This window comes from Sminthopsis crassicaudata, chromosome 3, assembly GCF_048593235.1.
Source record: "Sminthopsis crassicaudata isolate SCR6 chromosome 3, ASM4859323v1, whole genome shotgun sequence".
Lineage (NCBI taxonomy): Eukaryota > Metazoa > Chordata > Mammalia > Dasyuromorphia > Dasyuridae > Sminthopsis > Sminthopsis crassicaudata.
In genome coordinates, this window is record NC_133619.1 from 400,761,602 (window position 1) to 400,782,848 (window position 21,247).

At 38.1% G+C, this 21,247-nt stretch overlaps 1 long non-coding RNA gene across 3 annotated transcripts in view; it reads right to left on the reverse strand.

Moving 5' to 3' along the window:
• LOC141562693 (uncharacterized) overlaps positions 1-21,247 on the reverse strand; it is a 50,868-nt gene that overhangs the window by 5,247 nt on the left and 24,374 nt on the right. Inside the window, exon 3 of one of the 3 annotated variants that reach the window (XR_012488223.1) lies at positions 20,207-20,244. The exons of 1 other annotated variant lie outside the window; for it this stretch is intronic. This is a non-coding gene — a long non-coding RNA (uncharacterized LOC141562693). Of the gene's footprint in view, positions 1-6,788; positions 7,376-20,206; positions 20,245-21,247 lie in introns of those variants that run through there. One more of the 3 variants, XR_012488224.1, reaches the window with a different exon arrangement.

Genomic DNA, 21,247 nt, shown 5'->3' on the forward strand with positions numbered 1-21,247 from the left:
TTCAAATCAAAAAGTGACAAAGAAAATAAAATGCAAGCAAACAATAACAAAAAGATTGAAAATGCTATGTTATGATCCACACTCAGTTCCCCCAGTCCTCTCTCTGGGTATAGATGGCTCTCTTTGTCACAAGATCACTAGAACTAGTTTGAATCATCTCATTGTTGAAGAGAGCCACGTCAATCAGAATTGATCTTTGTACAATCTTGTTGCCATGTATAATGATCTTCTCATTCTGCTCATTTCACTTAGCATCAGTTCATGTGGTCTCGGCAGGCCTCTCTGAAATCATCCTGTTGGTCATTTCTTACAGAACAATAATATTCCAATATTCCCTATGGAATTCCATAATTTATATACCACAATTTATTCAGCCATTCTCCAACTGATGGACATCCACTCAGGTTCCAGTTTCTAGTCACTACAAAAAAGGACAGCCACAAACATTTTTGCATATGTGGGTCCTTTTCCCTCCTTTGAGATCTCTTTGAGATATAAGCCCAATAGAAACACTGCTGGGTCATAGGGTATGCAGTTTGATAACCCTTTGGGCATAGTTCCAAATTGCTCTCCAGAATAGTTGGATGCATTCACAACTCCACCAACAATGTTTCAGTGCCCCAGGTTTCCCACATCCACTCCAGCATTTGTTATTATCTTTTCCTGTCATCTTAGCCAATCTGAGAGGTATGTAGTGGTATCTCAGAGTTGCCTTAATTTGCATTTCTCTGATCAATAGTGATTTAGAGCACTTTTCATATGACTAGAAATGGTTTTAATTTATTCATCTGAAAATCGTCTGTTCATATCCTTTGACCATTTATCAATTGGAGAATGGCTTGAATTCTGATAAATTTGAGTCAGTTCTTTATATATTTTAAAAATGAGGCCTTTATCAGAACTTTTGAATATAAAAATGTTCCCGCCAGTTTATCACTTCCTTTCTAATCTTGTCTGCATTTAAAAAAAAATTAAACATCTTAAAAGCTCACACTGAGAAGAGATCACAGAAGTCTTTTTGTCCAGTCCCTCCATGTATAAGAATCACTTCACAGCATCCATGATAAGGAGACAACTCATCTCTGTTTGGCCACATCTAGTAATGGGACTAAAAGTTGCTCAAGAGACTTCAAGATAGTTCTGTCCTTAACAATCACAAAATGTTGGTGCTAGAATAGACTTTGGAAATGATCTAGTGATTTCTTTTGATTTATAAACCAGATAATTTAAAATACAATGACGTCCCCAAAGTCACAAGTGAAAAATGGCAGCACTTGGGATCAAATTCAGATATTCTGGCTGCCAATCCAGCACTCATTCAATGACATCATGACTCTTTTGTCATTCCTACTGTATTCAGAAGTTATTAGTTTCAGCAGGTGAGTATGAAGGAAGGGTTTCCAGAATATTTCAGGAAAGCACATACTTTCTGATACATAGGACTGGTCATGTTCATTCCTTACTTTAAACCCTTCAATAAATCTCTCTTATCTAATGAATTAGCTCCAAATTTCATTGCCTAACATTCAAAGACCTCCACCATTTGGAGCCATTATCCCTTTTTTCATCTTATTGTATTCACCCTTCATGAGCTATGAATTTACTATGTAAACTAGATGCCAACTAGATGGCTAAGCAACCCCTGGAATTGTGGCATTTATTCTATAAGGCAAAACAAATGCCTTGAAAAGAGCAGAAAGGATCCTTTCCCTCTGTTCTCCCTAATTCAATTCCCTTTCAACTTTATAATTCACTGTTGACGTTTATGGCTTCAATTTTCTGCTTGACCACAATTCAAGCAGGAAGTTACTAAACCATAGCAACAAATGGCCTATACATAGCTGCTAATCATAATTGCTTTAATTCAACAGACACTTATTAATCAGATGACTGAGCTAAATGTAAGGGGGAAGTAAATTTTAGTTTTGGGCAGCTATGTAGTACAGTGGATTGAGTGAAGGGCCTGCAAAAATTTATCTTTCTGAGTTCAAATCTAGCCTTAGACACTAACTAGCTATGTGACCCTGGGCAAGTCACTTCACCCAGTTTCCCTTAGTTTATTCATTGCAAAATGAATAGGAGAAAGAAATAGCAAACTACTACAATATTTTTTGCCAAGACAACTCCAGAAAGGATCACACAGAGTTAGACAGGAATTGATGACAACAACCTCAAAAAGTTTAAATAAGAGATAGTTCCTTATCTAGAAAGAATTTATAGTCTATTAGGGAAAAAATATATATTATGTTAAGGTAATTTTAATACAAATTAACTTCGTGACAGAACAGTGTAGTGTGACACATAAAGCACTAGCCAAGGAGAGAGAGAGACAGAGACAGAGAGAGAAAGTAGAAAAGAAGGGAGGGAGGAAGGGAGAGGAAGAAGAAGAAGCAATAGAAGGATTAGGAAGGAAAAGCAGACAAAATCAGACACTTGTCTACCCAGGAAATTGTTTGAGACCTGCTTGTATTAGAAAAAAATCAACGTAAATGGTCAAAGGATATGAACAGACAATTCTCAGACAAAGAAATTTAAACTATTTCTAGTCATATGAGAAGGTGCTCCAAATCACTATTGATCAGAGAAATGCAAATTAAGACAGCTCTGAAATACCAGTACACACCTGTCAGATTGGCTAAGATGACAGGAAAAGATAATGACAAATGTTGGAGGAGATGTGGGAAAACTGGGATACTGATACATTGTTGGTGGAATTGTGAATGGATCCAATCATTCTGGAGAGCAATTTGGAACTATGCTCAAAAAGCTATCAAACTCTGCATACTCTTTGATCCATCAGTGTCTCTACTGGGCTTATATCCCAAAGAGATCTTAAAGGAGGGAAAAGGACCTGTATGTGTAAGAATGTTTGTGGCAGCCCTCTTTGTAGTGGCCAGAAACTGGAAACTAAATGTCTACCCATCAATTGGAGAATGGCTGATTAAGTTATGATATATGAATGTTATGGAATATTATTGTTCTATAAGAAATGATCAGAAGGATGGTTTCAGAGAGGCCTGGAGAGACTTACATGAACTGACGCTGAGTGAAATGAGCAGGACCAGGAGGATCAGTGTACATGGCAACAACAAGATTATATGATGATTAGTTCTGATGGATGTGACTCTCTTCAACATTAAGATGATTCAAACCAGTTCCACTTGTTCAGTGATGAAGAAAGCCATCTACACCCAGAGAGAGAACTGTGGGAACTGAGTGTGGAACACAACATAGCATTTTTACTCTTTCTGTTGTTGTTTGCTTGCATTTTGTTTTCTTTCTCAATTTTTCTTTTTCTTCTTTCTTGATCTGATTTTTCTTGTGCAGCAAGTTAACTGTACATATATGTACACATATATTGTGTTTAACATGTATTTCAACATATTTAACATGTATTGGACTACCTTCCAGCTAGGAGAGAGTTTGGGGGGAAGGAGGGAAAAATTTGGAACAAAAGGTTTTGCAGAGGTCAATACTGGAAAAATTACCCATGCATATGCTTTGTAAATAAAAAGTTTTAATAAAAAATAAAAAGAAAAAAAAAGAAATAATTCAAGAAAAAAGAAGAAATTCAATGAAGGGAAAGGAGAAAGCATTCCTGCACCCTATGTCACAGACTATACTGCTAATCAGCCTCAAATCAGTCAGCAATATAGATCAGCCAAATAAACCATGGCTCACTAGTGATATTGATGGAAAGAGGCAGTGCCTGGGGTCTTTTACATTTTTATGTGACTTATTACCATGTCTGTGACTGCTTTAGTACAAATTCCTGTATCCAAATCTGATGGTAGTACTTGTATTTCCAGTGCCCAGTCAAATGCATGGCACAAAATAGGTGCTTAATAAATAATTAATTGATTGGTTAGCAAAAACAAACTTTCTTGAACCTCTCTGAAAATTCTTCAGTGTCTGTTTTGCATGCTGAGCAAAGAGGCCACAGGCAGAGGAGGCTGCCAGTCCTTTGGAGATGAATATGGAACTTACAGGTGGACAGTAAGGGGAGGAATCATCTATTCTAATATCATTTGGAGCTTTCTCCATTATTAATGTTTCCAGTTCATGGTATTGTGGGAGTCACTTATTTCTTTTATTTTTATTATTATTTTAATAATACCTTTTTACTTTCAAATTAAATGCAAAGATAGTTTTCAACATTACCCTTGCAAAACCTTGTGTTCCAAATTCTTCTCCCTCCCTCCCCCTAGACAACAAGTAATCTAATATATATTAAACATATACAATTCTTCTATACATATTTCCACATTTATCATACTGCACAAGAAAAATCAGATTAAAAAAAAAACAAAAAGGAAGCAAACAACAAAAAGATGAAAAAACTATATTGTGATCCTGAACATTCAGTCTCAACAATCCTCTTTCTGGATGCAGATGGCTCTCTCCATCACAAGCCTATTGGAATTGGCTTGAATTACCTCGTTGTTGAAAAGAGCCAAATCCATCAGAGTTGATCATTATGTAATCTTGTTGTTATGTACAATAATCTCCGGGTCCTGCTCAGGGCACTTAGCATCAGTTCATGTAAGTCTCTCTAGGCTTCTCAGAAATCATCCTGCTGATCATTTGTTATAGAACAATATGCCATAACACTCATATACCATAACTTATTCAGCCATTCTCCAGCTGATGGGCATTCACTCCATTTCCAGTTTCTTGCCACTACAAAAAGGGTTGCCACAAACATTCTTGCACATGTGGGTCCTTTTTGAAGGGGGACTCTTTTAAAGAGCTCCTACTCTGGCCATCCCCACCCTCCAGAGAATGGCTTTTGTTGTGGTCACTGACTAGGCAGTTCCCAATTTACAATCTGGCCAGGAGCCAAGAGGGCAACAGCTTCTGGAAGAAAGGGAAGTTGTCAGGAGAGGAAGTCCTGGAAACCTGTGGGGCTTCTACCAGGTTCAGAAGATATGAGAACAAGGGCTAGCTCTCCCCAGCCCCTGGGAAAGCCTTCACTTTGGTATCAGAGGTTCAGACTTGTGTAGCTGGGCTTTTCAAGAAGTGTCCTTATTTGCATTCCTCACACATCTTGCTGACACAGCCTCCTTCTGACCCTGAGGTTCAAGGCCAGTTTATTCCACTGTCCTTAGGATCACACAAGAAAGGCTTACTAACTCTCCACAGGTTTCATTCAAAGGGGAGGAATAAGGAGTGGGGGGAGGAGATGGATAGAAAAAGAGCAAGGATTTTTAAGCAAAGGATCCTAGTTTCTCTGCTTCCTTTGCCCATCTGTGCTCTCCTTTCTGACCCCACCCCTCCATCCTCTCCATTCCCCAGCCAGTTGCTTCCTCTGTACACTTTAGAGCTTGCTGTTTAAGCAGTTCTCTCTACCTCAATAATAATATAAATCTCATATTTATAAAGTTATAGAGCATTCTAGGATGATCACATTTGAATACCCATGCCACAGGCAGAGCAAGTACTATTATCCCCATTTTACAGATGAGGAAAATTAAGATCAGAAGTAAAGTAATTTTTCCAAAATCCCATGGGTAAATCCTGGCTATAATGATTCTTGGTCCAATGTTCTTTTCACTACATCACATTCAGAGGTATGCTGGAACTACCTCTAACTAATGAGACTATTTTCTAAGTAAACATATGTACCACCAGGAATAGCATATGCTACTTTATTTATTTTATTTTAATTTTTTTTTGCTGATAGTTTAGGTTTAAGACAGTGATGAGAAAAATGTTAGTAATGCACATTAAACTTAACCTCATCCTGATACATGGAGAATCAATTGTTAAATTATCAGCACATTCTCATTACACTGTTTCTGCTTTCCACCAGATGGCTCTCTGGGAATCCAAAGACAATGTGAGAGACTATAACCACCCCCTCCCCTCTTACCCATGTAGATAATACAACTTATTTAAAAATTCAAATCCCTATTACTTGGGACAAACCAGTGAATTTCTGGAAGGGGGGGGGGTGAAGGTCAGCGACATAGGGAAGATGATTCAGCATAAGCATCTTTAATGTTTAGAAGTGAAATACATTTTGTCATTTTTCTGCTAATGGATGCCTAATGAGGTTTGGTAACAAGTTCTCCTTCCCTCCTTCCAAAGGCTTACCTGCTGTTCCCTAAATATTATAGCTCCAACCTCAGCCTCTTTGCATAGTCTGCCCTCCCCCTTGAAATCTTGGCTGAAATGTTTATTCCCCCCTTCTCCTCTTAGCATCCTTAGCTTGCTTCAAGACTGAGCTCAGGTGCCACATGCAGAAGCTGCCCTCCCTAATCGTCACTACACTTGCCCTAGTTGTTGGTGTGAGAGACTCTCCCTCCTCAATTCATCTTGTATTTACTTAATTGTGTGCATTTTGCATTCTCTCTGCCACTCCTCACACCCCCTGGAATGTAAATTCTGTTTCTGTGGTTCTGGTTCTTGCATCTCAGGTTAAAGGCTCTGCACAGAATGAGTGCTTAGATGTTTATTGAATGAATGAACAAACTTGTTCCTTGAACATATGCCCATTGAGAACTGGAGATGGGAGATATAACAGCCTTGCAAAGAGAAACCAGGAGAAGATTAAACTTTTTCTGTATATACTTCCAGTGGATAATAGTAAAGACATGATTATATGTAAATAGATTAGTCTAATAAGTAAATTCCAAGAATATCCCAGTATTCCACACAATGAGATTAATTGTTCTTCATTATTCTATTCTTTTCCCTCCCCCTAGAATTTGGACTCAGTCCTCACTGCAACAAACACACACACACTCCTTAGGTGAGCATTTGTTTTATTTTACTTGGGAGTGGACCTTTGGGATATTTCCTGACCTTCTTTCTCCTCTCAAACTTGCACCCTTTCTATGTCCCCTTATACACTGTCTTCTCACGTTAAAATATAAGCTCTTTAAGGGTAAGGGTTGTCTTACTTGCATAGTACAAAACTTGGTATGTGATAAATACTTTATCTTCACATACTAGATTTTATATCTCCAGAAGAATGCTATCAAACAAAGTAGTCTGATCTAACTCTGAGTAGTGCAAGGGTCCATGTTCAGTACTAGAGAATCCCAAAGATAGTTTAATAGCTAACACAAAGAAATTTACTTGGCCAGAGAATGCAAAAAATACAGCACAAATTCATCTGGGGCAGCTTCCCTCTGGGGGGGGGCAAACTTCCTTCAGAAATATGTGTGACAAACATGACTTCTACGCTGCCTTTGTGGCTAAGTCACCAAAAAGACATGTCAATAGTTAGAGACTCAGTTGCCTGGACAAATAAGTATAGAAGACAGTTTCAATAGACCATCCAGCTTTCCTGAAGATATTACTCCTGTAACACTCATGGGACTCGTGTTTTAGAATGTTTTTCTCTCTTCAAAAACAGTCTAGAAGTCACCTAAATTTGAAATGGATTTAATTAGTTACATATGTGCAGTCATTGTGCTGAAAGCTAACATATAAGTTCTCATTACTTTTAAAAAGAGATTTTATTGATTTTTTTTACCTTTTTATTTAACATGATCATTTTCCAATAGCCTCCCTCCCCCATTAAGCCCTTTCATCATAAAGAGAAAATTAATCAAAATCAATATGCAACATTCCGCCTTCTATTTCTGCCCCTGAATCCTAAAAAGAGCATGTGTTTCATCATCTATTCTTCAAGATCAAGATTACATTAGTTTCACCTGCTTTTAACATTTCTATTATTATATTATTGTATTATTGTAATACAACAACATTGTATTACAATTGTATTATAATACAATATTATAATATTGTATTATTGCATCATTCAGTTTATTCTGCTTTTTTTCACTTTGCATCAATCTATACAAACCTTTCTATGTTTCTTTGAATTTCTCATGTTCATCCTTTTGTTTTTATGAGTCCTTTATTTTTTCAAAATCATTCCAAGTCTAATCCTATTCTAACTACTGTAGCATGCCAACTACAAGAATTCAAAAAGATGGAAAAACACCAACAGTAAATTACAAACCCCCCTAGGGCATATACAACTTGTTTTCCAAGCATAACAATCTATACAAAGCTGGAAAGACATGCCCTTACCAGAAATAATGAATATTTTTTAAACTTTATTTATTTTTTCTGTTTTTTACAGGTGTATTAACTTTTAAGATACACATTTCTTTATGAATCATGTTGAGAGAAAAAAATCAGAAATGGGAAAAAGCCACAGGAGAGAAAAAAATTGAGGTGAACATAAAGTGAACATGATTCTTCACAGTTCTGTCTCACTTAAATCCAATTCACATGTAAGTCAAGACATCACCCTCCTGATGTCATTGGTTCTCTTTAAAGAATGCAGGATGAACAACATGGTCCTTGAAAAGCATCTACAATAGATTCCCCTGCTTACTCTCCTTTCACTTTAACCCCTTTAACTCCTCTGTTTTTTTTATTTTTATCACTCCACTGAAGTCACTCTCTCCAAAGTTACTCATGATCTTCTAGCTGCCATATTAAACAGCCCTTTCTCAGTCTTCCTCTCTCAGTGATCTTCAGCACAGCTGATTACTCCCTCCCTGATACTCTTTTCTGTCTGGGTTTTTGGGGTACCACTTTATCCTGATTCTCCTCCTACCTCTCTATTTATGAGTCTCCTTTACTAAATCCTCAATTAGATCATACTCCTAATCATAGATGTCCTTCAGAATTCTGTCTGTATCTTCTTTTCTATTTCACTTGGTGATCTCATCAGCTTCCATGGATTTATTATCTTCATACTAATGATTCTCAAATGTATTTATCCCGTCCAATTTTTTCTACTCACCTCCTTAATGCTTTCTAGAATGGCTAGACAAATTTGTAGCTCCCCAAGAGTGCAGCAGTGTGCATGTTTCCTCACAAGTTCTTGAGCATTTGTCATTTCCTCTCTTGTCAATTTTGCCAATTTAATGGATATGAGTTGGAACCTTAGAGTGTTTTTAATTTGTATTTCTTTAATTATTTGTGATTTGGAGCATTTAAAAATATATGTAATTATATCTTGGATTCTTTGCTTTGAAAAGAATAAAGTCATACCCTGTGACTAGTCATCTATGCACGAATGGCTCTTAAATTCGAACCAATTCCTCAGTTACCTGGGGAAGAAGTTTCCCTTCTAATTCTAACTATTTTAGGTTCATTTGTGCAAGAACTTTTCAATTTTGTGTAATAAAAATTGTCCTATTTATTTATTTGTGAGCTGTTCTTTAGGTTGCTTGGTCTTGAACACTTCTCCTAAACTATTACTTGGAAAAATAATTTTTCCTTGCTTTTCTAATTTACAGTTGGTATAACTTTTTAAATATCTAACTTAGATATACATTTGGAATTTATCTTGACATATAGAATAAGATGTTGGTCTATATACCAAATTCTGCCATCCAGTTTTCCTAGTTTTCCTAACATAATCAGGCCCTATCCTAGTACCTGAAGTCTTTAAGTTTATTATACATTTTTGTACCTTTTCTTTTTCCCTTTTTCTTCTTCCCTTTTCTTCATGTACCTCTTTTTAATATCTGAGTTTATGACTATGACTACTCCTTTAGGTATCTTGTCCTCATTCCTAAGCCCACTCCTCTTTCCTTGTCTCTGTCCCTTCCTATTTCCTTTTTGAGTCTAAGACATATACATCTACATATTACACACAGAGGGAGATAATATATACACACATATATACATAGATATTGATGTATATGGGTATATGAGAGAAAGAGGGACAGAAATTCTATGTGTATACATGTATATGTATGATGTATATATGAGAGAAAGAGAGAGAAATTTATGTGTGTAACTTTTCCTTCTTGTGTGTTCAGTCTAACAAAGTGTTCAGTCAGTCTTCCTTAGTACAGTTCAGATTAATATCAGACTCATGGGACTTTTTTCCTCTCCCTTCATTATTAAGTACTCTTCATCTTATGTACCTTTATTATAGGATAGTGATTTCTTTCTTCTCCCTCTTCCTTTCTTTCCCCATATAATTTTTTCTTCTCCTAAAATCACAACCCTTTCATCTTTACTTTTTTCTAGGATTTTTAGAGTTATTAATGTTCCCAGGAGAAATTAATTTCGTATCCTACTACTAGCATGTAAACAATTCATTCCCAAATATTCTTTTCCATTAAAACCATATGTGTAATTTTCTTGGCTACTGAATTTCTATTTCAAAGTGTTTATTCTGGCCTTTTTTAATCAGAAATGCTTGGAAATTTTCTATTTCATTCAAAATCTTACAGGATTATATTTAGTTTTGTCAAGTTATTCTTGTTATAAATCTTTATCTCTTACCTTTTGGAATATAATTCCAAGTTCTCATTTCCTTTAAAGTGGAAGCTAAAAAGTTTTATGTAATTATAAAAGTTATCATGTAAATGACTCTTTAAGGTTTGCAAAGTGCATTACAAACATTATTTCAATGAGAAAATGATAAAATTAATTATAGGAAATTAATAATAGCACCCTGAGTGCTAAGTTAAGTGAATTGTTCAAGGTCACACAGCTGAGATCTAAGACCAAATTTTAATATGTCTTCAGCACTATAGGCCGAGCATTCTATCCATTGTGCCATCTAGTTATCTCATGTAATCCTTACTATGGCTCCTTGGTATTTTAACACTTTCTTTTTCACTATTTGTGGTATTTTTTTCCTTTGGCCTAGGAGTCTTTATTTTGTGATTTCTTCTAGGGGATAACTGGTAGATTCTTTCTATTTTGACTTTGTCCTTTGATTCTAAGAGTTTGGGGAAGTTTTCATTTATAATTTCTTAAAATAAAGTATCAGGGTTTGGGGGGAGTCATAATTTTCAGATAATCCAATAAATTTCTCCTTGAAAAGTTTTCCAAGTCAAGTGTTTTTCCTATTATATTTCTTACACTTTCTTTTCTATTCAATTTTGTGATTTTGGTTCAATATTTCCTGGCATTCACTGATTCATTTTCTGTTTGACTCATTCTAATTTCAGGGCATTCAGTTCTTGATTGAGGTTTTCAATTATCTTTTCTAAGGTCTCAATTTTTCTTGCCAATTCTTACTCTCTAAGTATTCCATTTCGGTATCTTTTCTTTCATTTCTTCCAAGTACTCTTGGAGACCAAGTGGTCAAGACATCTTTTTTTTTTCTCTGAAGTTTTGATTGGATTTGTTGCAAAGTTGCTTTCTTTCTCAGGGTTTTTCCCAGGGCCTCTCTCAGTCCAAGCTATTTCCTCATAATATTTGGTATTTTCCTTGTTTGCTCATCTCAGCAGCCTCAAAGTCTAAGTTGGAGGAAAAGGATGTCTGCTCCTGAGGTAGATTCCTCTCACTTATGAATGACATAGAAGAGATTCTGAGATTACTCTGTACTAGGCAATACTTGATACTTCTCTCTTGCAATTGGTCTTCTGGATCACCCACTGGCATGGTGCTTCAGGCTTGCCACCAGATTTCAAATTCGCCTGTGCTAATTTTTGTGTTGGCCTTTCTCCTGCCAACGATTTTGGAATCATGCTGGACTTTGCTGCTCTAGGGCCACTTTGCACTCATTTTTTTTAACCCACCTCAGCTGGTCTACATCAGGGTTACTGCAAGATTATGAGCATCTTTTTTTTTTAACTCCTTGGTTGATATTGAGGGGTCTACACGTGATTCTCCTTATGTTGCCAGCTAATGACACACTTTTAAGTTTTATTTGGAATGCTTATGAGGGATCTGAACTTCTTTGAGCTCTAAACACACTGCCATCCTCTCCATATTAATTGTTTCTTATAGCAGGCTACAATTTGTTTAGTCATTCCACAATCAATGAATAGAATCAGCACAGTTCATGACTTTCTCCAGTTCTATTTAGCAACATGCAAATAGCAGTAAAAAGGTAGATGATGAGAGAAATTCAATGTCGGCATTTAATTGACGATAGGACAAGGAAACAAGGAATTAAAGAGAAGAGGACATCATAAAGTGAAAATGGTTCATCAAGGGGTCAGTATTAGGAAGGGAGGAGAATATAGCCAAAGCCAAGATGAAAGCTTGGGAAAACACTAAGGGATAGAGATACCAAAGGTTATAATAAGGATGAAAAACATAGATATGACTCATAAGGCAGAGGAAAAGATAGAATGATGAAAGATTTTGATTAAATAAAAGAAATTTAGAGTTTTTCAACATAGAATTGGATTACTTTGGGGTAATGGAAATACAAAGGCAAATATCAACATGTGTGTTTAAGTGAAGGCTAGAGTTGAGGAGAGAGAGAAGAAAAGAAAGAAGGAGGGAAGGAAGAAAGGAGGAAGGAAAGGAGGAAAGGAGGGAGGGAAGGAAGAAAAGAGGAAGGGAAGGAGGAAAGGAGGGAGGGAAGGAAGAAAGGAGGAAGGGAAGGAGGAAAGGAGGGAGGGAAGGAAGAAAGGATGAAAGGAAGGAGGGAAAGAGAGAAGGAAAGAAGGAAGGGAGGAAGTAAGGAAGGGAGGGAGCAAGGAAGGAAGGGAGGAGGAAGGAAGGGAGGGAGGAAGGAAGGAAGGGAAATAAGAAAGGTAGGAGAGAATGGAAAAAGAAGAGGAAAAAAGGGAGAGAGACAGAAAAAAATCATTTATTAAATGTTTACCATGTGCAAACAACTGCACTAAATTCTAGGGATAAAATTAGAAAAGCAAGATAATCACTATTCTCAAATAGTTTGCATTCTAATAGAGTGTTACACATATGAAAGATTTTTAAATGAAAAGGTATCTCTATCTGCCTCCATCTTGGTCTAAAGGGAGGTGGTTATTGAGATGGAAAATATTTCTCTTTAAAAGAACTACCATTAATCCATATATCCCCCTAAGTCAGAGATTCCTAGACTTTTAATGTCACAGAACTCTTTGGCAATCTTATGAAAACTGTGGACTTCTTCTCAGAATAATGTTTTAAAATGCATAAAATAAAACACAGAGGATTACAAAACAAACCAAAAGTTAATGAAAATAAAGATGTAACTTTTTCCCATTCAAATTCGTGTTCTCTTTGAAATCCATCCATGGACTCCCAGATTACCACCCCTGCCCTAAGTTTTGAAGCTACTAAAGTAGAATGCTGGAACTTGGTGTCAAGAAGACTGGGTTTGGAGCCATACATTTGCAAGCTGTGAGACCCTAGACTGTGAAACTCTTGAGTCAATGCACTGAGGTGGGACAATGGAGCACTTAAGACTAATTACTTATTGGACAATACTCTATAGGAATATGCTTGGAAAATGGCCCTTCCCACTATCCTGTGCTGGTCCAATTGTTTGGTGTATACAGAGAATTGTAGGAGGGACTAGGAGGTGCAGTGAGACTAGCCAGGGTCACTTCTGTGAGAGAGAGAGAGACAGAGAGGTGAGGTCTCAGAGATGCTACCTGACCACTCTCTTCAGTCTATCGCTAAAGACCAAGAATAAAGACTTTTGCTTATCCTGACTCCGGCTGATTCTAAGGTACCTAGGGTGCTAATGTGATCGCCACATTTGGTGCCCAACGCAGGTCCAAGGACCCTAATTTCACTGAAGAAGTCCTCAGGGACCAGGAAATAGGGTGAGTATTTTAATAGACAAACAGGGAATTTATTTTGTTAAGGGCCCCAGCCCCACCCCTAAGGAGATCTACAGGAAGCATACTCAGACTGATAAAGAGACAGGGTTTAATTATGACTTGGGAGCAGATTGATGGATTCGTGGATACATTAGAATGAACTTGGTTCTTCAGTGAAGAAGATATAGGGGCAGATAATTGGAAACTAGTAAGAGATTGACTTTGTGAATATTATAATGACAAAGGTTCTGATTCAATTTCCAAGGAAACATTCTATACATAAAACATAATACAATTGGCCTTAAAGAATCCTGCAAGTTATAGAAAAAAGAAAAATATGGCAGAAATTAGATATGGATCCACACTTAACACCATATACCAAGATAAGATCAAAATGGGTCCATGACTTAGGCATAAAGAATGAGATCATAAATAGATTAGAGGAACAGAGAATAGTCTACCTCTCAGACCTGTGGAGGAGGAAGGAATTTATGACCAGAGGATTATCGATCACAAAATAGAAGATTTTGATTGCATCAAATTAAAAAGTTTCTGTACAAACAAAACTAATGCAAACAAGATTAGAAGGGAAGTAACAAATTAGGAAAACATTTTTACAGTTAAAGGTTATGATAAAAGCCTCATTTCTAAAATACATAGAGAACTGACCCTAATTTATAAGAAATCAAACCATTCTCCAATTGATAAATGGTCAAAGGATATGAACAGACAATTCTCAGATGATGAAATTGAAACTATTTCCACTCATATGAAAGAGTGTTCCAAATCACTATTGATCAGAGAAATGCAAATTAAGACAACTCTGAGATACCACTACACACCTGTCAGATTGGCTAAGATGACAGGAACAAATAATGATGAATGTTGGAGGGGATGTGGGAAAACTGGGACACTGATGCATAGTTGGTGGAGTTGTGAAAGAATCCAACCATTCTGGAGAGCAATCTGGAATTATGCCCAAAAAGTTATCAAACTGTGCATACCCTTTGACCCAGCATTGCTACTACTAGGCTTATATCCCAAAGAAATACTAAAGAGGGGAGGGGGACCTGTATGTGCCAAAATGTTTGTGGCAGCTCTTTTCATAGTGGCTAAAAACTGGAAGATGAATGGATGTCCATCAATTGGAGAATGGTTGGGTAAATTATGGTACATGAAGGTTATGGAATATTATTGCTCTGTAAGAAATGACCAGCAGGAGGAATACAGAGAGTCTTGGAGAGACTTACATCAACTGATGCTGAGTGAAATGAGCAGAACCAGAAGATCACTATACACTTCAACAACAATACTGTATGAGGATATATTCTGATGGAAGTGGATATCTTCAACATAAAGAAAAACCAACTCACTCCCAGTTGATCAATGATGGACAGAAACAACTACACCCAGAGAAGGAACACTGGGAAGTGAATGTAAACTGTTAGCACTACTGTCTATCTACCCAGGTTACTTATACCTTCGGAATCTAATACTTAACGTGCAACAAGAAAATGGTATTTACACACATGTATTGTATCTAGGTTATACTGTAACACATGTAAAATGTATGGGATTGCTTGTTATCTAGGGGAGGGAGTAGAGGGAGGGAGGGGATAATTTGGAAAAATGAATACAAGGGATAATGTTATTTTTAAAATTACTCATGCATATATACTGTCAAAAATTTTATAATTATAAAATTAATAAAAAAGAAAAAAGAAAAAAATTTAAAACAGCCAGATGGGGAAGTGAGGAAAAAGGGGACAACAATGAATGGATAAATAGCAATATCAGTAGAGGGCATGAGGAGTTAAGTGAGGATGAAAGGTGTGGTGAAAGGCATGGTGATTCTCCCTCTGACCAGAAAGCTTCAAGCTTGCTTAAACTGGAACTGGTTCTTGACATGCCCCCATCAACTTCACCTTTTGGGATGGAGAGAGGAGGAATAGTGGGAGGGCAGTCATATAACCAGCACCTCCCCCCCACCTGAAATCACCCCTTCCTATGACTAGATTGCAAAAAGCACTACTTAAAACCACAGAAGAAGGCCAGGATTTAGCTGATTTGAAAATCAATATGTATCCTGTGATTCTACAGTTTAACTCTTCAGATCAAGAGAGTAGAAAGTACACTCCTTTTGATATAGAAATCCTCAAAGATCTGAAAAAGGCTTGCTCTCTTTGTAGGGTTACATCAGCTTATGTTAAGATGTTATTACAGAATTTGGCTTATGAAGTCTTAACCCCTAGTAACTGGAAATCTATAGCAATGACATGCTTAGAACATGGACAAAACTTGTGGCTGTCTGAATATAGTGAGCTCTGTAGGATACAAGCCCAACGAAATAGTCATAGTTAATCCTCTAATCACCTATGACCAACTAACAAGTGTAGGTTCTTATGCAGACATTTTTATGCAGACATAATTATGCAGAATTTATGCAGAATAATTATTCCTTAGCAGAATATGAGCAAATTGTTGCTGCTGCTATCAAAGCATGGGATTTTCTCCCTGGTAAAAACAACAAGGGTGAGGCTTTCACAAAAATTGCACAAGGACCAAATGAACCCTTTGCTGATTTTGTGGGTCGTTTGCAGACAGCTGTCATATGAACTAATGGTGAAAATACAGTAACAGAAATTATGATAAGGCAACTTGCTAAAGAAAATGCTAATGAGGTTTGCAGAAGAATTATACTAGGATTATGCAAGGATGCTCCTTTAGAGGAGATCATAAGACACTGTGCCACAGTGGGCACAAATACCTTTTATAGCCAGGCTATGATGCAGACTTCCAAAGATCCCAGCATGGGAAGACAGGGTCCCTTTTGGCAAGGGACTTCTAGAGAGACTTGTCAATGCTTTCAATGTGGAAAAGTAGGGCATCTGAAAGCTCAATGTGGGCATAGAGACAGAGGGAGAAAACAGGGTGGGAGAACAAGACCCAATACCCCATGTCCAAAATTCAACAGAGGCTTCCATTGGGCATCAGAATGTAGATTGATTCAGGGAAACGGGATGAGGGCCCCAGCCCCAGGGCCCAAGGCAAAAAATACTTGGGGCATGATGGCAGCTGATGCTACCCCCAGAGAGTCCTAGAAGTTCAGTACCCAGACATGACCAATCAGCCAAGAAGCCATCTGATGGGAGAGAGGGATTACAATTGGGGAGAATAGAGTTGTATGCAGCTGGGACAACTGAGATACCCCCTGGAGAAGTGAAATCTGTTCCTCTCCAGGCTATGGATCTCTTGCCTCCAGGCACAGTGGGCTTGACCATTTCACCTCCTAAGTGTGTGTACAAAACAGTGTCCATCCATACACTGATGTGGGAAACTGGGGAATGTATAGATGATATCCCAGTCACTAACACAGGTAGGCAATGTGTGACTTATCAACCAGGAAAAGTAGTAGCATCAGGTTTACTGATACAGACTCCTAATAAGCAATCTGATGATAGTCACCCATATTCTGACTACAAGCAGCAAACTCCAGGAATATTTTGGACAACAGCTGTGACAGCTGATTGATACCATTAGAAGGATTTGTAGACACAGGTACAGATTGTACAGTCATGAGAGGTTCCAACTGGCCCAGTCACTAGCCAAAGATTAAGGCAGACACCTACATGTCTGGTGTAGGAGGACTGATAGCAGCTGAAGTTAGTGCTACCCCTTTAAGATGGACTTTTGAAGGTGAAACAGGAGTTTTTACTCCTTTTATAGTTGAAAAAATCGCTATCAATCTGTGGGGAAGAGACATTTTACAACAATTAGGATTAAAAATGAGTACTTCGGATTTTTAGGCAGGGCTGCTTCTGAAGTCCTGCCAACACTTTCACCTGTTCTTATCCAATGGAAAACTGATACACCAGTGTGGATAGAACAGTGGCCCTTAGGTAGCAATAAAATTCAGGCCACTGTTCTATCCACACTGGTGTATCAGTTTTCCATTGGATAAGAACAGGAGCAACTTGACCAAGGACACTTACAACCTTCTCTAAGTCCTTGGAATTACCCAGTATTTGTTGTAAGAAAGAAATCTGCAAAATGGAGGATGTTAATTGATTTAAGAAAAGTAAATGAACAGATGGAAACTATGGGAATTCTTCAACCTGGACTTCCATCTCTGTTAGGTTCTTACTAAGTGCTAATGAGATAATGAGATATTAGGTTCTTACTAAGTGCTAAGTCGGTACTTAACAATTCTCTAGTTCCGGCCATTACTGGGAGTTTTATTTGTGAATTCCTGGGGAAGAGCTTGCATGCTTAGGAGAAGCAAGTTCATTGGTTGAAGTAATTTTTCCCAGAAGCCCTTGCATTATCCCACGCCCATTCTCTGGGAGGATAAAAGAGGACAGCTCTGGAGAAAAGAGAGAGTTTTGTCTGGACGAGACTTGAGGCTGTTCTCTGCAGGAAGGGAAGTTGGCTCTCTACAGGAAGAAGAATCTGTCCAAGAGATATGAGTTGACACAGCAGATCTCCTCCCAGAGAATGATCGGCAGCTTCTGGAGACAACAGCACGTTACACATCTCCTACTCAGTTGCCTAGAGAATAGCTTCTTTGGGTTATAGACATTAAGGATTGTTTCTATTCTATCCCTCTAGATAAGGAGGATATGAAAAGATTTGTCTTTTCAGTGCCCAGCATTAACTTAGCTGAGCCTTATAAAAGATATGAATGGACAGTTTTGCCACAGGGAATGAAAAACAGCCCTACTATGTGTCAAATGTATGTTGCTGCTGCTCTTACTCCAGTAAGAAAAGCATTTCCAAAAGTAATGTTATTACATTACATGGATGATATATTGGGATGTGCACCTGAGTTAGACATGTTGGAAGCATGTCTACAAAAGACCATGGAAACACTAAGGAACTACAAATTGCACATAGCTCCAGAAAAAATTCAAAGACATGCTCCTTTTCAATATTTAGGATATGAAGTATACCCTAAGGTGCTTACAGTACAAAAACTCTCCTTAAGAACAGAGAAGCTGAATACCTTAAATGACTTTCAGAAATTGATAGGAGATATCCAATGGATGTTTACAGTGTTAGGCTTGACTACCTATCAATTGCAATCATTATATGACATTTTAAGGGAAGACAGTGCTTTAAACTCACCACGCCAGCTTACAAAAGAAGCTCAAGAGGCTTTGAGAGAAGTTGAGAATTGGCTTTATCCAATGTGGTTGAAAGAGTCACTCAAAAACCCATGGAAATATCAGTTTTTGCTACACAAGCACTCCTTCATCAAGGAGACAGTGTGATAGAGTGGGTGAATTTCCCAGCACAACCAGAACAAAGCCTTCCTCCTTACCCAGTACTTGTGGCTAGAATTTTATTAAAGGCCATTAAGCAAGCAGTACAATTATCTGAGATAAGACCTGACAAGATATACACCTCTTATACCAATGCACAAATTAATTTATGCTGTGAAACCATGCCAGAGTTGCAAATTTTATTAGCCATGGCTCCATTAAATATCTCTATTAAAGATAACCAGACTATTACATAATTGGCGATGGATTCTTGAAGAAAAGGTTTCTACAATTCCTCTTAAAGGGCCAACTATCTTTACATATGCATCCAAACATAACGTTTCTGCTGAAACTCGCGTGACTTAACTATAAAGGGAGTAGTCAGAACTCAAGGACAAGCAATAGTAGAGAGGAGAAACAGAGACATTAAGATGCTCCTCCAAAAACAAAAGAAAGGAGGAGCCATAGGTAATCCTAGAGAACTTCTAAATCTAGCTGTTTATACTATTAACTTCTTGATTTTTGACAAAGATGCACTGGCTCCGGCAGACAGGTTTTATAACCTACTGGAAGGGCAGTGTCCAGTGTGAGCAGCTCCACTATCTTTAGATAATTGCCAGGTGGAGAGACCCAGAAAGTGGTGAACAGAAGGGACCAGAAAGGGTAACTGCTTGGGGGAGAAGGTTTGCTTGTATATCCACAGATGAAGAAGGAACCAGATGAGTGCCAATGAGCCGTATTCGCCTTGTCCTTTGGAGAGAGATGGAGCAGACCCTTGAAACGAAGGAGAAGACCCAGGAAACATTGGGTGGTTCAGTTGCTGACTGTGCTCACCACTGAAAGAGCATGGCAGTTATGGCGGTTGACTCATGGACATCAAAAAATTTTTGGACTTCAAAACCCTCAAGAATGATTGGATTCTCTGAGACATGATAAGATTGCTGCAGGACTTCAAAATCTACAGGAATCATTGGATTCCCTAACATATAAAAAGACTGTTGTAGGACTTCAAAAACTTGTGGGAATCATTGGATTCCCTGACATGTGAAGCAATGGGCAATAGATTAGTTTTGGACTATCTGTTGGCTGCTGAAAAAGACTGATGTTTACATACCCTCCTTCTAGGACTTCTGGAAATATTTTACAAGACCATGTTGATTCATATTGTTTGTTATATCACTATTTGCATGTACAATTCATGTTTGTTACACCACATTGAGCCTGCACCGACTGTGGGGAGAGTCACCATTAATAGCCTATGTGTTATTGCTATGTGCTTGTGTAATATCTCCCAGGCTGATGGGTTTGTGCCTACCTGTTTCTAATAAGACCGTTCATCCCAGAAACCCGCTAGCAATCCCCACTTCCCTTTGGTGCTTTTCATCTCCCTTCTTGAGAAGTCGGGGGTGGGGAGCATGATCACTTCCTTTTTGGGGTTCTCACCTCTCTGAGAAGTCAGGGATGGTGTGACCACCTGTGTTCTAAAACAAAAGAAAGTGGGAGATGTAAGGGGCTGAAACTCTTGAGTCAATGCACTGGGGTCTGACAATCAAGCACTTAAGACTAATTACTTATTGGACAATACTCTATAGGAATATGCTTGGAAAATGGCCCTTCCCACTATCCTGTGCTGGTCCAATCATTTGGTGTATATAGAGAATTGTGGGAGGGACTAGGAGGTGCAGTGGACTAGCCAGGGTCACTTCTGTGAGAGAGAGAGAGAGAGAGAGAGAGAGAGAGAGAGAGAGAGAGAGAGAGAGAGAGGGGTGAGGTCTCAGAGATCCTATGTGACCACTCTCTTCGGTCTATCGCTAAAGACCAAGAATAAAGACTTTTGCTTATCCTGACTCTGGCTGATTCTGAGGTGTCCAGGGCCTAACACAGTCACACTAGACAATTAACTTAATCTCTTTGGGCCTCAGTTTCCTCATCTGAAAAATGAGGAAGCTGGACTTGATGGACTCTAAACTTCCTTCTAGCTCTAGACTTTCAAACTTCCTATAAACCCAGTAAGTCTGCCTCCAGTTGGCTGTTCACACTTAGACCACATTCCCCAGAGGATAACCTGGTATTTGTCCTCTGGTTTGTAAGAGAACCTATTTGTTTTGGCTTTCCTCCTTTTTTCCAGGCACAGGAAGGAGCCTTAGTGACCTTAGTCCCTGGAAACTCTGTCTTATGGTTTGGCATCCTGGGTACTTGCCCATTCCCCTTTGAGGTTATCCAACCTTAGAGTTTGAGGCACTGTTGAAAGTCAGACTCCTGTGAATACTTGATCTTGGTATTTGGAGATGTCATGGGTTTATGGTGATATTTCCTCTCTTGGACTTCCTCAAAATACTGCCAGAACATTTTGCAACTTGTAAACTAACTAGGCTTCCTTTGCACTCAGTTCAAGGCCTGGACTCCTGCCCAGCTGGGTTGCTCTTCAGGTTTAGCATCATCAACAGCAGCAGCAACAAAGTATTTAGTGTGTTCTGTGTGTAG